Source organism: Nycticebus coucang, chromosome 8 (genome assembly GCF_027406575.1).
Source record: "Nycticebus coucang isolate mNycCou1 chromosome 8, mNycCou1.pri, whole genome shotgun sequence".
Classification (NCBI taxonomy): Eukaryota; Metazoa; Chordata; class Mammalia; order Primates; family Lorisidae; genus Nycticebus; species Nycticebus coucang.
The window spans coordinates 52,206,322-52,223,180 of NC_069787.1; the positions used below are offsets into that span (position 1 = coordinate 52,206,322).

General features: G+C 45.6%; 1 protein-coding gene and 1 pseudogene across 2 annotated transcripts in view; one reads left to right on the top strand and one right to left on the bottom strand.

Moving 5' to 3' along the window:
- The first annotated feature begins 553 nt into the window (after positions 1–553).
- The window catches only part of ARHGEF3 (Rho guanine nucleotide exchange factor 3), a 323,685-nt gene continuing 307,379 nt past the window's right edge, over positions 554–16,859 (top strand). The window contains exon 1 of one of the 2 annotated variants that reach the window (XM_053598926.1): positions 554–648. The gene's annotated coding sequence lies outside the window, so the exon portion shown is untranslated. Of the gene's footprint in view, positions 649–1,015; positions 1,316–16,859 lie in introns of those variants that run through there. The other variant, XM_053598925.1, reaches the window with a different exon arrangement.
- Positions 13,992–14,086, bottom strand: LOC128593077 (uncharacterized; annotated as a pseudogene).

Genomic DNA, 16,859 nt, shown 5'->3' on the forward strand with positions numbered 1-16,859 from the left:
TTACCTACAAACTGGCAATTACTGAGAACCTGCTGGACGCCAGGCTTGGTGCAGCTCCTGGCTCATTCTCACCTCCACCGTCTGGGAAAGTGAGGCTTGGGCAGGATCTGACACGCCCAAGATCAGCCTAGCTGGAGGCCTAGGGGGGCTCCACGCGCAGGCTCTGGGCCTCGCTGTCTAGGTGACTACTCCTGGCATGAGAGTCACCACGGTCCTCTCCCGCTGAGATACCTGTCCCTGACTAGCCCTCGGAGTTTGAGGCGCGTTCTCGGCTGGAGGGGAGAAAGGGGCGGGCTGCGCATCGCTTTTCCGACCCAGTGGATTCTCTCCACCCGAATCTGGTTTAGGTGGCAGGGGATATCCTGGGGGCCCTAGCCTTTCCCTAGATCCCAGCAGAACGTGGGGAGCAGGGGTGAGGAGAGGGAGCCCGGAATGGCCGCGTCTAAGTCCAGTGCCACCCGGCTCCGGAGCCCGCTGGGGTCCCCGGCCCGCCTCCCGCCCACGTGGCCGGCCCGGCCTCCCCTCCCTCCGCCCCGCCCCGCCCCGCCCCGGGGAGCCGTCCCGCAGCCGCGGCCGCCACCGCCACCTCTGCGGCTGCTGCGGTGCGCTCTCCAGCCCGGCGGGGCCGAGCCGGCGCTGGGCGCTGAGGTGAGTGGGGGCCGCTCACCGGGAACCCGGTCCCTTACCCCACCCTCACCCCGCTACGTCCTCCTGGCTGAACACCCAGCTAGATCCCCAGCAGCGGGAACTTCTTCCGGGCTGGATCCTCCCTTGTTTTAACCCATAGACCCCGAGCTGGACCCACACCGCCACCTCTGAGTTTCCCACTCCCGGGTAGCGGTGCCTGCGGCGGGTCCTGTGCGCCCTCCGGTCCGGCGCTTACGGAGCGCATCGGGGCGCGCTGGGCGCTGGGGCGCGGCGCAGGTGGGCAGTGCTACCGCCGACCCTGACCAGCCACTGCTCCTGCTGGAGACCCTGATTTCGGTCCCCTGGAAGCCTATTGGGCGAAAATTCCCGGAGCCACTTCCGGGGAGGGCGGCTCCACCTGTCCTGGGACGCGCCCCTTTCCCCCAACTTTTTTCTCCAGCCTGGCTGAGCACCACAGGCCAGCGTCGCGTCTGGCGCTGCTGGCGGTGGCTCACAGGACCGGCGGTCACTTGGTGGCGGGGGAGCCAGGCTGTGAGTCCTCAGGGGCAGCGGGCGCAGCCCCAGCCCACTGGGGCCCTTGTGCTGGCGGCTGCATCTTTTAAACCGAGCGGTCAGACGATCCTGAGACAGGAGGCTAGGGTGGCGGACGCTTCCTAGCCATAGACCGGTGAGCATTTTGTTGAGGGTGGAAGTTGACCCAACAGAGTGGAAATCGTCTCCTTTGGGCTTTGCCCAAGTGGAGAGCTGCTCTCGTGCCATCAGCGGCCTCGTCTCGTCTTGAACGTGGCGACAGCGGCTTGTTCCTAGAGGACTGGTCTCGCTGGATTTATTTATTGCCCGGCCCCAGGCTTGCTTCCAGCACTGGGCACGGATGTGAGAACTGCCAAACGGTAGTTGTCCTGAATGCCGGCAGAAACTTGTTTTCAAGCACTTCATGCACTGCCCAGGAATGACCGCTTTCTTCCTGGGGGTGTGGAAAAGGAGCGCTTCCTATGTCTTTGTCTTAGCTGTATAATCTTGGGCAAATTACTTCATCTAAATATGCCTCCCTTTCCTTATCTGTCAAATGCGGATGACAGTAGTACAAACCTTAAAGGGTTGCATAAGATTGAAGTGTTTAAATAGTGATCCGTACAAGGCCAATTCTATGCATATATTATTGTTATTATTGCCACATCTGACAGTGCATCCGCCTCCCTGGCTTTTTAATGAGGTGGGTGTGCAGGCTCTGACTCTTTCCCCTCCTGCAAAGATCTGTCGTTATTTACACAGAAGCAGTGGTTGCCCACTTTAACGCTGGAAAATCTGGGCTTTGCAGTAACATCTCCTATGGTTAACTCAGCTTGTGCAAAGTATATCTCAGAAAGTGGGATTAGAGATGACCTTTGTCAAGGACACTCCTGGGAAGTGGGGTCTTGGACCTTCTCTGGAAGTTCTGCCATGTGACTGGATGTTTGTTTCTCCTGGTAGAGTGGGAGTGGAGTGGATGAGATTTCACTTGATTCCTTTAGGCCTCCAGCCCTGACTGGCTGACGTCTAATCTCTGAGTGTGGGAGTCTATTAAGGGGCCAGGGTCTGATCATGTCCCCTTCTCCCCTATTCATTCATCTCCAGCAGATATTGATTTTATCTGTGTGGTCTCCCTGGACTATGCCCATTTAATTTCTTTCTTCTTGGCTGTTTCCTTCCTTTTTTCCTTCATTTCTTTCTTCATTTCTTTCTTTTTTTTAGTTTTTGAGACAGAATTTCGCTCTGTTGCCCAGGTGCTACGCCTCAGCCAAGCTCAGAGCAACCTCAGACTCCTGTGTTCAATGATCCTCTTGCCTCTCAAGTAGCTGGGACTACAGGTGCCCAGCACAAACTCCCAGTTAATTTTTCTATTTTTAGTAGAGACGGAGTCTTGCTGTTGTTCAGGCTGGGCTTGAACTCCTGAGCTCAAGCAATTCTCAGTCTCCCAGAGTGCTAGGATTACAGGTGTGAGCCACTGCACCTGGCTAGCAGTTTAGTTTCTTTCTTCTGTAACTCCATAGACAGGAGTTCTGAACCCGAAGCCCTGGGAACCTCCTCAAATGTACAGGAGATGGTTGGACACAGGTATATATTTTTCCAGAAGATTCCCCTTACATTGTATTCTCTAAAAGGCCTGTGCCCAACAAAAATAGACTCACCCCCTGTTCAGGGAAGGACCCAGGTTTTAGGGAGTTGACATGCTGATGCACAGGTATTCCTTTGAGCCCTCACTCAGAACACACTCTCCAGTGGAAAGTTCATGTCTGTATTGATTTTTTTAATCAAGGAGAAGGCAGGCTGTAAGTTTGGGGACTGTAGGCCTTGGTGGGGCCTTTAGGATGGGATGCAATTCATGAAAATTTGAGTTCAGGTTATCAGGAGACTTCTCAGGGCCTTAGTACTTACTGTTCCCTGTACCAAGCACAGTCTTCCACCACTTCTTCCCACTTTGACTCTTTCTTACCTTTCAGCTCAGATGTCTTCTCTGTAGAGATGGTTTTTCTGACTACTCTGTCCACAGAAGTAGTTGTCTCTACTTCTCTGCCATCACTAAGGTTCCTGAGCCCCTGCCCCGAACTCGCTGAGTCATGTGTCACCACAGAGGGTCTGAGGCAAAGAGGCATCAAGCAAAAAGGCCATTGCTAATTTAGAAAACTTCAAGGCCAAGTTCTGTGTTGTTCAGAACTGTGTTGCTCAGTAGTGTTTGTAACTACATTGGAATGGGGGTAGGGACTCTTTTTCTTTCACTCTGTTGTTTTCCTGGATTTTTCAAAATCACTTATTTATAGACAGCATCTCACTCTGTTGCCCCAGCTAGAGAACTGAGGTGTCCACCTAGCTCACAGAAACCTCAAACTCCTGAGCTTGAGTGATCCATCACCTGGGCCTTCCAGAGTACTAGGGTTATAGGTGTAACCACTCCTGGCCGTCATTTTTTGTTTGTTTGTTTGTGTTAACCTGCCTGGCTTTCCTCTTCCCTAGGGAAAAGTACACAAAATTGTGTAGACATAAGTTTTTATTTTTCTTGACTATATACCTGGCAGTAGAATTGCTGGGTCATTTTGAGAAACTGTCAAACTATTTTTCCAAGTGGCTACAACATTTTACAATTCCAGTAGCAGTGTACGAGAGTTTCCATTTCATCATATCCTCACTGACACTTGCTATTATCCATTTTTTTGTTTATTGATATCCTAGTAGCTATGAAGTGGTATCTCATTATGGTTTTGATTTGTATTTCCCTGATGGCTGATGATGTTGAGCATCTTTTCACATGCTTATTGGCCATTCTATATATTGTTCAGAGAAATATATATTGGAATCTTTTGTCCTTTTTTGTTAATATTATTATTGTTATTATTGGGCGGAACAGAGTCTCACTCTTTCACTCTGGGTAGAGTGCCATGGTATCATAGCTTGCAGCAACCTCAAATTCTTGGGTTCAAACGATCCACTTGCCTGCAACTACAGACACTTGGCGTAACCCCTGCCTAGTTTTTTTATTTTAGTAGAGACAGAGTCTCTCTCACTCTTGCTTAGGCTGGTCTCAAACTCCTCAGCTCAAGTAATCCACCTGGCTCAGCCTCCCAAAGTGCTAGGATTACAGGCGTGAGCCATTGTGCTCGGCTTTTTTGTCCATTTCGAACTGGGTCATATATCTTTTTATTTTGGAGCATGTGAGAGTACTTTATGTATTCTGAATTCAGTCCTTATCAGGCATGACTTTGAAACATTTTCTCTCATTCTCTGTGTTGTCTTTGTACTTCCTTGGTGGTGTCTTTTGAAGTACAAAGTTTTATTTTGGTGAAGTCCTGTTTTTTTCGTGTTGCTTTTGCCTTTGGTGTCATATCTACAAAAACTTTGCTTTATCCAAGGTTGTGAAGATTTATGCCTATGTTTTCTTCTAAGAGTTTTATAGTTTTAGTTTTTAGATTTAGGTCTTTGATCCATTTTGAGTTAATTTTTGTATGTGGTGTGTAGGTAGGAGTTCAACCCAACTTCTTTTTTTTAGAGACAGAGTCTCACTATGTCGCCCTTGGTAGAGTGCTGTGGCATCACAGCTCACAGCAACCTTAAACTCTTGGGCTCAAGTAATTCTCTTGCCTCAGCCTCCCAAATAGCTGGGACTACAGCGCCCTCCACAACACCCAGCTATTTTTTTGTTGCAGTTGTCATTGATGTTTAGCTGATCCAGGCTGGGTTCTAACCCGCCAGCCTGGGTGTATGTGGCTGGCGCCGTAATCACTGTGCTACAGGCACCAAACCTCCAACTTCATTTTTTTTCCTCAATTAATTTTTTTTGTTTTTAAGAGACAGGGTCTTGCTCTTTTGACTTTCTGGAGTACAGTATCCTGATCATAACTCACTGTAACCTCAACCTCCTAAGCTCAGGGGATCCTCCTCCCTCAGTACACAGTAGCTAGGACTAGGACTGTGTACCATCACACCTGGCTAATTTATTTTGGTTTGGTTTTTTGTAGAGACAAGGTTTTACTATGTTGCCGGGCTGGTTTCAAATTCCTGGCCTCAAGTAATCCTTCTGCCTTGGCCTACCAAAGCCCTGGGATGGCAGGCAGGAGCTACCATGCCTTATCCCAATTTCATTCTTTTGTATGTGAAATCCTGTTGTCCCTTGATCATTTGTTAAAAAGACTATTATTCTTCCCCATTGAATCGTCTTGACCCCTCATCAAAAATAAATTGACCATAAATGTGTTTATTCCTACATTCTCAATTCTTTTGTATTCATCTGTTTGGCTATCTTTTTTTTTTTTTTTTTTTTGCAGTTTTTAGCCAGGGCCAGATTTGAACCTGCCACCTCCAGTATATGGGGCCGGCACCCTACTTCTTTGAGTCACACATGCCGCCCTGTTTGGCTATCTTTATAGCAGTATTAACATCTATGCTGTCTTGATTACTATGGCTTTGTAGTAAGTTTTGAAATCAGAAAATACGAGTCCTTTAACTTTGTCCTTCTTTGAGCCACAGGAGCCACCCAACTTTTGACATTTTAACCATCTGGAACCTGGAGTAATTTTTACTGGGTGTATCACTCATTCAGTACCCCCCACCCCGTCCCCCACTGAGCCCTGTCATTGAGTCTTCCCAGTAGATACTCCAAGGCCCATCTATCGACCTCACAGACAAAAAAATCCAGGGGCATATGTGCACATCTCTTTTCCTTGTTGAAAAAAGGGACTTAGTAGAGTGTCTAATTTAAGGCCAGTGGTTCTCAACCTTCCTAATGCTGCGACCCTTTAATACAGTTCCTCATGTGGTGGTGACCCCCTCCTTGATAAAACACTTAATTCCTGTTTTTGTGAAATCAGAGTGTATCTGTCACTGGTCACATGCAGCAGAACTGGCTTCCCTTTATACTGAAGGAGGCATGGGGATCCCTCAGATACTCCCATAACACCCTGCCACCATGCCTCAAGAAATATAGTGGGGATGGGGACCCCACAGTGCTAGAGGCACCAGGTACTGGTAGGGGTATTGGATCCAGATCCATTTTAACTTGCTTTATGGATTAGGTGAACAGATAGATTTAATTTTAGGAAAGAATTCTGCTGCTAAAGCAATTTTTGTCCCCCTCCCCCTAGTTCACTAGCATCTTAGTTAGAAGAATGGAGTAAAAATAAGAAAGGAATAGTATCACTTTTTTTTTTTTTTTTTTTTTTTGTAGAGACAGAGTCTCACTGTACCGCCCTCGGGTAGAGTGCTGTGGCGTCACACGGCTCACAGCAACCTCTAACTCTTGGGCTTACGCGATTCTCCTGCCTCAGCCTCCCGAGCAGCTGGGACCACAGGCGCCCGCCACAACGCCCGGCTATTTTTTTGTTGCAGTTTGGTCAGGGCTGGGTTTGAACCCGCCACCCTCGGCATATGGGGCTGGCGCCCTACTCACTGAGCCACAGGCGCCGCCCGTATCACTTTTTTTTTTTTGAGACACAGTCTTACTTTGTCACCCTGGTAGAGTGCTATGGCATCATAGCTCACAGCAATGTCAGACTCCTGGGCTCAAGTAATTCTCTTGCCTCAGCCTTCTGAGTAGCTGGGATTACAGGCACCTGCTACAGTGCCCTGCTATTTTTAGAGGCGGAGTCTCCCTCTAGCTCAGTGTGGTCTTGAACTCCTGAGCTCAAGCAGTCCTCCCTCCTCAGCCTCCCCAATGCTAGGATTGATTACAGGTGTGAGCTACCATGCCCAGCATAGTATCACATATTAAAAATTTAGTTTACAGCCCTGCACATACTTGTGTGTTCCAGATGGAATGCTTTGGCACAAATCCATGATTTTATTCTCAAGGAAGAAGAAATAAAAAGTGAAGCACCCACATTTGTATCACTAGGAACATTGTTTTCCAAACACAAGGGCCAATCTGGGAAACCACACTTGAAACTTCAAATCCACTGATATCTCCGCTTACTTTCAGATGTGGTGAGGAGTTCTTTTTCTTTTTCTAATTTGTTTTAAATTAAAAAAATTTTTTTTGAAACAGAGTCTCACTCTGTGTCCTCGGTAGAGTGCTGTGGCATCATAGCTCAGAGACCTCAAACTCTTGGGTTCAAGTGATCCTCTTGCTTCAGCCGCCTGAGTAGCTGGGACCACAGGTGTGGGCCACCACGCCTAACTAGTATTTTCTATTTTTAGTAGAGATGGGGTCTTGCTCTTGCTCAGGGTGGTCTCTGAACTCTGGAGCTCAAGCAATGCACCACCTGGGTCTCCCCGAGTGCTAGAATTATAGGCACGAGCCACCGCGCCCAGCCAGGAGTTTCTATTTTAAGCAAAAGCTGTGTGTGTGTGTGTGTAGCATGTATACGGATTATATGTGGAATTATTTATCACTGTTGTTTCAAAAAAGCAGTTTAGAAAAGCTTTGATTTGGGCTAAGTTGTTAGTTTGTTTCTGAGAGGAGGGGAGTTATGTGCAACAGAAATTATTTGGAAATCTTCAAAATCCAAGGTTCTTTGGCTTTGCAGATTCCCTTAATGTAAACTGTTAGAATAGGCAGTTCACAGGGATTTTGTTTCCATCCTTCAGTGAGGGGTGTGTGCACATGTGCGTGTGCATGGAAAGTTAGGGGAAAAACACAATGATATAATCTAACCCCAAAACAAGGAAGTGTGTTACAGAGATGAGGTTTGGCGCTTCATTCCTTGCCCAGTCTCAGAAGGTGCAGCTTAGCTGACCTTGTGTAACCTTCCTCTGTGACACATTTCTCAAGGGAGTAGGGAAGACTTTTCCTCTCCAGTGTGGCTTTAATTGTACAAAAGCCGTGTGTAATCTTGCAAACTCAAGTGGTTTTCTTAACAAATCATGAACATTTCATGTTTTCTGGGCTAGGCAGGGCCTCATTAATCCAAGGCCAGTGTTGTGAGTCAGAAAATACTTAAATGGCTGCCTGAGTCCTTTTGAGGAGAGAGTGTTGGCGAGAGGTGCACTGAGTCTTAACTAGCACTCCAGTAAAAGAGTGGCAGAATTGATATACTTGTCAGTGGCTCTATTTTATTGTGATAAATGCTGATAGAGTGTGGACATACTATCTTTTAGAGTTAACAATGATGATGCTCCACAATTTTATTGAGCATTCAGTATGTAGTGGAGTCTGATGGCTTTTCACATGCTTTTGACTATAATCTATTGTAAAAAATAAGTAGAGTACGCCAGGCACAGTGGCTCACGCTTGTCATTCTAGCACTCTGGGAGGCTAAGGCAGGTGGATCGTCTGAGCTCAGGAGTTTGAGATCAGCCTGAGAAAGAGCAAGACCCCATCTCTAAAAATAGCCGGGCGTTGTGGCAGGCACCTATAGTCTCAGCTACTCAGGAGGCTGAGGCAAGAGAATCGCTTGAGACTGAGAGTTTGAGGTTGCTGTGAGCTGTGATGCTACAGCACTCTACCGAGGGTGACAAAATGAAACTCTGTCTCAAAAAAAAAAAAGTAGACTATAACCTATTTGTAGGTTTATGTGTATGTGTGTGTTGGGGGTGGGTGGGTGTGTATGCATGTGCACACATCTGAAATTGGTGAAAACAGTATTTACTCTATTTCTAGTGTCCTTTGATAATTATTTTTCACATTAGTATATCTTTGCTTTCTTTTAATGATGTGAGATCCACAGAATTTATTTCACTAATGGGTCAAAACCTACTGTTTGATAAATACTGTGTAGACAATTTGCTATGTGCTTTACATATGTTATTTCATTTAATCTTCCCCAAAACCTCATGGAGCAGGTATTATTACCCCCATTTTATGGATGGAGAAACTGAGGCACAGAGAAGTGACTTGCCCAGGGTCACAATGCTGGTGAATGGTAGAGCCAGGATTTGAGCCCAGAAAGGCTGAGTCCTGTTAAGAGTTCATGGTAAGAATCTAGGTCATGTACCTATCTCCTATATCAATTAAGGAATAGAGTATAATTGAGAATCTCAATGAGTTATTATACAGGGTGCCCATAAAGTTCACGTGCAATTTAAAATAACCAACTATTGAAAAAAATCCACAAAGTGGATATAAAATTAATGCCAAACATTTGACCTAAAGTTGTGTTCAAAAACAGATGTGGCGCCTGTGGCTCAGTGAGTAGGGCGCCAGCCCCATATACTGAGGGTGGCGGGTTTGAACCTGGCCCTGGCCAAACTGCAACAAAAAAATAGCTGGGCACTGTGGCAGGTGCCTGTAGTCCCAGCTACTCGGGAGGCTGAGGCAAGAGAATTGCCTAAGCCCAAGAGCTGGAGGTTGCTGTGAGCTGTGACACCACGGCACTCTACCGAGGGAGACAAAGTAAGATTCTGTCTTTAAAAAAAACAAACAAGGGTGGCGCCTGTGGCTCAGTCGGTAGGGCACCGGCCCCATATACCGAGGGTGGCGGGTTCAAACCCGGCCCCAGCCAAACTGCAACCAAAAAATAGCCGGGCGTTGTGGCGGGCGCCTGTGTTCCCAGCTACTCGGGAGGCTGAGGCAAGAGAATCGCTTAAGCCCAGGAGTTGGAGGTTGCTGTGAGCTGTGTGAGGCCATGGCACTCTACCGAGGGCCATAAAGTGAGACTCTGTCTCTAAAAAAAAAAACAAAAAAACCCCCCCAGATGTATCCACTATGACAGCTTTGATCAATACAGGGTGGTCATAAAGTTTGTGTGCAATGGCCACCCTGTATATAGACAGATATTATTATTCCTGGGTTGCTGTATTTTGCAGGGTTTTGTTTTTATTTATCTTTTTATTCATTTGATGACTTGAAATTTCTGGTACGTATAGGTCTGTAGGGACAATTTCTGATGGAAAATCACTTTGTGTGTGTATTAGTCAGGGTTTGGAGAGAAACAGAACCAATGGGATGCATATCAATCCATCATCTTATCTATTGAGAGGTTTATTTTAAGGAACTGGATCATGTGTTTGTGGAGGCCTATTGAGTCCAAAATCTGCAAGGTAAGCCAGCAGGCTAGAGACCCAAAGGCAGTGTGCTGGCAGAGCTCCTTCTTGCTTGGAGAGCTCAGTCTTTTTCTGTTAAAGCTTTTAACACACTGACTGCCACACACACATACAAAGGAAATTTTTTCTTTGAGGCCACAATATTTTATTATAAAAATAGAGTAAAAACTGTGAAAAAAAAAAACTCAATTCTAAAGCATATATCAATAGAAAGTAATATGAAAATTTGAAAATTAGTAATGTAAAAAGTAACATGAAGACTTGGAAAACAGTTTATAGCTCACGTGACAGGTATTGCGTTAACAGATTAGATGAAGCCCACCCACATTATGGTGTAATCTGCTTTACTCTGAGTCTATTGATTTAAATATTAATCTCATCTTAAAAAATGCCTTCTCAAAAACATCTAGAATAAGTTTGATTAAGTATCTGGTCATTGTGGTCTAGCCAAGTTGACACATAAAATTAATCATCACAAGGGGTGGGTAAGATACTGTTTGAAGTTGTTCAGAAGAAAGGAAAAAGGCAATGGGTTCAAAGCAGGTGTGTGATATTGTTACAGACTAGAGGACATTTCAGAAAGAACTTTCTTCTTTATGATTGATTGTAAAATAAGCCCTCTCTGTTTTTTTTTTGCTTTGTAGTCAGACAGCATGGGTTGGCAGATTGGGGTTGTGGGTGCAAATTTTCTTGCTCTGAAGTGAGAGGATTTTTTTTTTTTTATTATATTTCCTGAGAGTTTGTGGTGTGAAGTAAAAGGAGTCACTTCTCTGCAGTTAATGAGTACACCATCAGTGGATTTGGCTGTAGGGGCTGAGTGTGTGAATGCAGCTTTGTGCCTCAGCCACAATGTGGATGACCTTACCTCTCCTGTGCTGCAAGCTACCATCCAGCTGGGGTCCCATAGGTCACTGGCCACAGAAACTACTGCTATCTGGGGTTGTCTGGGTAGGAGCTCAGCCTCTATGAGAACATGGTATTCAAAAGACACTAAACATTGCTTATGGTTTTTATTTTATTTTTTATTGAGGTATAATTTATACACCATATAATGGACCCCTTGTGCAATCAGTAGTTTTTAGCACATTCATGAGGTGGTGCAACCATTACCACTATCTAATTCCAGAACATTGTCATCTCCCCAAAATACAGCTTTTATTTCGCAAGTAACTTAAACATTTAAGAACATTGTCTACTGCATCAGTCTCATTGGCAAACAAATATTTAAATTCTCCCAACTTAAAACCAGAACAAGCAAACCTCTTCACCCCACTTCTCCCTCTAGTTGTATACCCATTTCTCATCAGCTTAGAGCAAAACTTCTTGAAAGAATTGTCTGGATTGCTGATTCTAATTTTTTTTGCCTTCCATTGCTTGTCATTAAAAAAAAATTGTGATAAAATGAATGTAAAATAAAGTTTACCATCTTTAATTTTTTTTTCTTTTTTGAGACAGAGTCTCACTCTGTTGTCCAGGCTAAAATGCCATGGCATCAGCCTAGCTCACAGCAACCTCAGACTCTGGGGTTCAGGCGATCCTCTTGTCTCAACTTGAGTTGCTGGAACTATAGGCTCCCAGCTGAGATCTGGGGTCTCACTCTTGCTCAGGCTGGTCTTGAACTCCTAAGCTCAAGGGATCTGCCTGCCTTAACATGAGTGGAATCATGCAGCATTTGATGTAATTAGTCACTTTCTCTTCCTTGGAGTCCCTTTTCTACCTGGATTCCAGGACACCTCACTCTCCTGACTCTCTTCTCACATCTTGATTAACAAGAACTCCACTCTCAGTCAGGCAAGATAGCTCATGCCTGTAATCCTAGCACTCTGGAAGGCTGAGGCAGGACGATCCCTTGAGCTCTGGAGTTCGAGACCAGCTTGAACAAGAGCAAGACCCCCGTCTCTACTAAAAATAAAAAAGTTAGTCAGGCATGGTGGCATGTGCCTGTAGTCCCAAGCTACTTGGGAGGCTGAGGCACGAGGCTCTCTTGCGCCCAGGAGTTTGATGTTGCTGTGAGCTATAACACCACGGTACTCTTCCCAGGGTGACAGCGAGACTCTGTCTCAAAAACACAAACAAACAACAAAAACTCCCTTCATCCTTCCTGTTGCTTAGACCCCCAAGCCTGAGGTGTCATCTTGACTCTTGTATCTTATCCCTACAGTTATCAGAAGGTCCCACTCTAAAATAGGGATACGATACAAGAGTCAAGATGTATACTTTCAAAATATACCTAGAGTGACCAGCCTGGGCAATGCAGGGAGACCCATCTCTACATAAAATTAAAAAATTAGCCAGGTGCAGTTACATGCACCTGTAGTCCTATCTACTTGGGAAGCTGAGGTGGGAGGATTGCTTGGGCCCACATTGTTAAGGTGGTGGTGAGCTATGATGATGCCACTGCACTCCAGCCTGGGTGAAAGAGTGAGACCCTGTCTCTAAAATAAAGGAAAAATACATACACATATATAGTCACATGCGTGCACACACACACATATATATACCTAGCGAGTAGTCACTGCTCACCACCCTTGTTCAGGCCATTCTCCCCCTTTCCTGAATGACTGTGGTCTCTCAGCCTCTGACCTTACTTCCTTTCAGCTTGTTCTCAACTCAAAGCCAGAGGGATCCTTTTAAAGGGTTAGGTAGATTACTACTCCTCTATGCAAAACCCTCCAGTAGTTCTCATTCCACTCACCACAAAGCGAAAGTCTTTACAGTGGCTACAAGATGCAAGAGGTTTGGCTGTGTTTCCTCTCTGACTCCTCTCTTACTTTTCTCTTCTTATGACCTGACTTCAGCCACATCCCCCTCAATGCTGTTCCTCTAATTGGCTACCTCAGGGCCTTTGCACTGGCTCTCACTGCCTGAAATGCTGTCCTGCCAGAGTCCACATGGTTCAGTCTCTCAGTTCCTTCAGCCTTCCCTGACTGTCGTGTCTGAACTGTTAGCACTATACCCAAACTCTCCTCTGCCTTCCCTGCTTTATTTTTTCTCCTTGGTACCATCATTATCCAATATAAGGTATATTTTGCTTATTTATCTTGTTTGCCATCTGCATCCTCCAGTAGAATGTAAATTCCACAAGGGCGAGAATTTTTCTCCTGTTTTGTTCCCTGCCATGTCCCCAGCACTTTAAGTAGCACAGATAATAAGTGTTTGTTGAGTCAAAAAGGAAAGTTTAGAAAATAGAGATAAAAAAGCTATCTATGATTCTTCCATCATGATGTCAATCTTTTTCTCTTTTCTTTTTTTCTTTTTGAGACAGAGTCTCACTATTTCATCCTCAGTAGTAGAGTACCATGGCGTCACAGCTCACGGCAACCTCAAACTCTTGGGCAGAAGTGATTCTCTTGCCTCAGCCTCCCAAGTAGCTGAGACTACAGGCACCCGCCACAACACCCAGCTATTTTTTTGTTGTTGTTGTAGGTTGCAGTTGTCATTGTTGTTTAGCTGACTCAGGCTGGGTTCGAACCCACCAGCATCGGTGTTTGTGGCTAGTGCCGTACCACTGTGCTATGGGTGCCGAGCCCATGATGTAATTCTTGACTGTGTTTTTTAACCTATAAATTATTACAGGTACGTATGTGTGTGTATAAAGAGAGAGTCTTGCCTTTCCCATCAGATATTCCTGCATAAGCCTTTTTTTTTTTTGTAAATTGCTACATAGTCTTCATGATTATTGCTTTTTATTTTTATTTATTTATTTTTTTTGAGACAAAGTCTCACGGCAACCTCAAACTTAATGCCTGGCTATTTTTAGAGACGTCTCAATCTGGCTCAGGCTGGTCTTGAACTTGTGAGCTCAATCTGCCCACATTGGCCTCCCAGAGTGCTAGGATTACAGGCATGGGCCACTATGCCCGGCCTGGTTATATTATTATTATTATTATTATTCACATCAGACGGGTAATGTGCTGACAAGATTTGTGGAGGCATATCTCACGCATGCGCATGAAAACCCAATCATCTCGCTTATGAACTACAAAAGGATCGCGGCCTGGTTATTTTAAATAGTGATCTAACCTGAGGTGACAGAGACCCCCCAGTTACCTGGATTTCATTAATTCATACTGTATGCTTGTATAAAAACATAACACGTACCCTATAAAAATATGCAACTATTATGTATCCATAAAAATTTTTTAAAGTATGTTGTTTAATTATAATACTTTTTGTTCTTGTTTTTTTTTCTTTCTTTTTTTGAGTCAGAGTCTTACTTTCTTGCCCCGAGTAGAGTGCTGTGGCATCATAGCTCACAGCAACCTCAAACTCCTGAGCTCAAAGTGATTCTTTTGCCTCAGCCTCCCTAATAGCTGGGACTACAGGTGCCTGCCATGACGCCCCACTATATTCTAGAGACAGGGTCTTGCTGTTGCTTGGATTGGTCTTGAACTCCTGAGCTCAGGCAACCCACCTGCCTCGGCCTCCCAGAGTGCAAGGATTACAGGTGTGAGCCACCTTGACTGGCCTAATTATTATACTTTTCAATGTTTATTTCACAGTTGAGATTATAGTCAATGTAATTTTTAAAATTAAAGTTAACAAAAAAAAATAGCTGCATAATGTCCCACTAAATGAGTGGATGTGGAGACTTTATTTAACCTTGTTTTGTTCAGGACTTTTTGTTGTTGTAGATTATGCAGCAGCGAGCCTCTGTGCTGGGTATTTGTACCCCTCTCACCTCTCACTTGGGGGCTGTGGCCCAAGCTGGGCCTAGCGTGTTCCTCTCCACACTGGCTGTGGTGACCAGTCCAGGGCTGGGTGCCGGCCCAGCCTTGCCAGGCCATAGGCTTCCTCAAGGGCATTCTAACTCATTCAGAATCATCAGAGAGGGTGCTTGGAAGCACCCCAGGTCCAGAACAGTGAGAATGGGCCCAGCTTGTGGAGCCGTGATAGTGTGAGGGGAGAATTGGATGCATTGTCTCCGGATCTAGTCATGTAACTGTTGGCGCTGCCTCTATGACCTACCAACAACTCCCTCTTCCCCCCCGTCTAGAGTTGGATGTCTCCCTACTAGGAGTGAGTCCAGACTAATCCAATCAGGTGGAACATGCCTGTCCCACTTCGCCTTTTTAGTTGTTCCTTTATTCAGAGCAAGGAAAGATGTTGAAGCCTTACTGAAGGCATTGTTCAGGACAGAAAATGCACGTGAGCAAAGCAGCACCATTCCTTTGTTACAACTGGAGAAAAAACAATATAAAACCATTTTCCTGCCTGGGTTTGGAAGGGGTAACCTCTCTAACCTAGCTTCTTTGTCTATAAAATGGGGATGAAAATGACCATATCCTACCTCAGGGAGTTACTGTGAGGACTAAATGAGTTAACAAACAAAAGTTCTTAGAGCAGGGGGTAACACGGAGTGAGAGAGAGTGCTCATTGAGCGCTAGCTGCGGTGGCTGCTGTGGCTGTGATCTCAGAATCCTACAAGTGGTTTAATTCTACTAAAACATAGAATTACCATATGACCCAACAATTGTACTTCTGGGTATATACCTGAAGAATTAAAAGCAGGGGCTCAAACAGATACTCGCATTCCCACGTTCACAGCAGCATTATTCACAATAGCCAAAAGGTAGAAATAACCCAAATGTCTATTGACAGCTGACTGGATGGACAAGGTGTGGTCTGTGCGTACAATGGAAGACATTCAGTCTTGGAGTTTCTGACCCAGGTCATAACATGGGTGAACCTGGAACACGTTATACTAAATGAAAAAAGCCAGTCATAGAAGGATAAATATTACATGATTCCACCTATATGACCTACCTACTAGAGTTAAGTTCAGAGACAGAAAGTACAACAAAGGCTTCCAGGGGCTGGGGGAGAGGAAGGGAGAATGAGGAGTCACTGCTTCATGGTGCAGGGTTTCTGTTTAGGATGAGGACAAATGGATAGTGATGATGATTATGTAACATGTGAATGTGCTCCACGCACACTGAGTTGTACACTTGTAAGTGGTTAAAGTGGTTAAATGTTTTGTGATGTATATTTTACCACAATTAAAAAAAAGTGGAAGAGGATTTAGAGGGTGGGAATGGGTGTGAATACTGTAGTGACTCTCCTGGACTTCTTTTTTATAGATTGAAGTTCAATCAAGATGGAGCACACAGTGAAAAAACAGGCACAGACTAGGTGTTGGTGGTAAACTACCTCCAAGACACCAGAGGCTCTCTTTAGGTCTGATATTACAGGCTGGGATCTAGCACTGAAGGGCCAGGAAGGGCAGGGGGAGATGAGGGAAGTGTTGAGCCTGCAGCAGAGTTTGCTTAGTGACTCCTATGTGGGCAGGGCGGTCCGGGCAGGGTGGTCCAGACCCTGGGTCCAATGAGCCCAGCCCAGGACTAGAGCCCACGTGAGTCACAGCTCAATTCCCAGGGAACAAAGGGATAAGGCAGGGAGGGGCTGGGCTGTGAGTCAGAGGCCACTGTTCCAGGCACCCCGCCCCCATTCCATTTCTGGCTCTCCCTGTGGGGTGGGGGCACATGCACCTACTTCCTGTGTAGGCCCTTGGCAGGGCTCCCCCGCAGAACCTAGATTTTTTTTTTTTTTTTTTTGATACAGAGTCTCACTATGTCACCCTGGGTAGAGTGTCACAGCTCACAGCCCAAATTCTTGGGCTTACGTGATTCTCTTGCCTCAGCCTCCCAAGTAGCTGGGACTACAGGTGCCTGCCACAACGCCCCGGTATTTTTTTTGTTGTAATTGTCATTGTTGTTTAGCAGGCCCGGGCTGGGTTCGAACCCGCCAGCTTTGGTGTGTGTGGC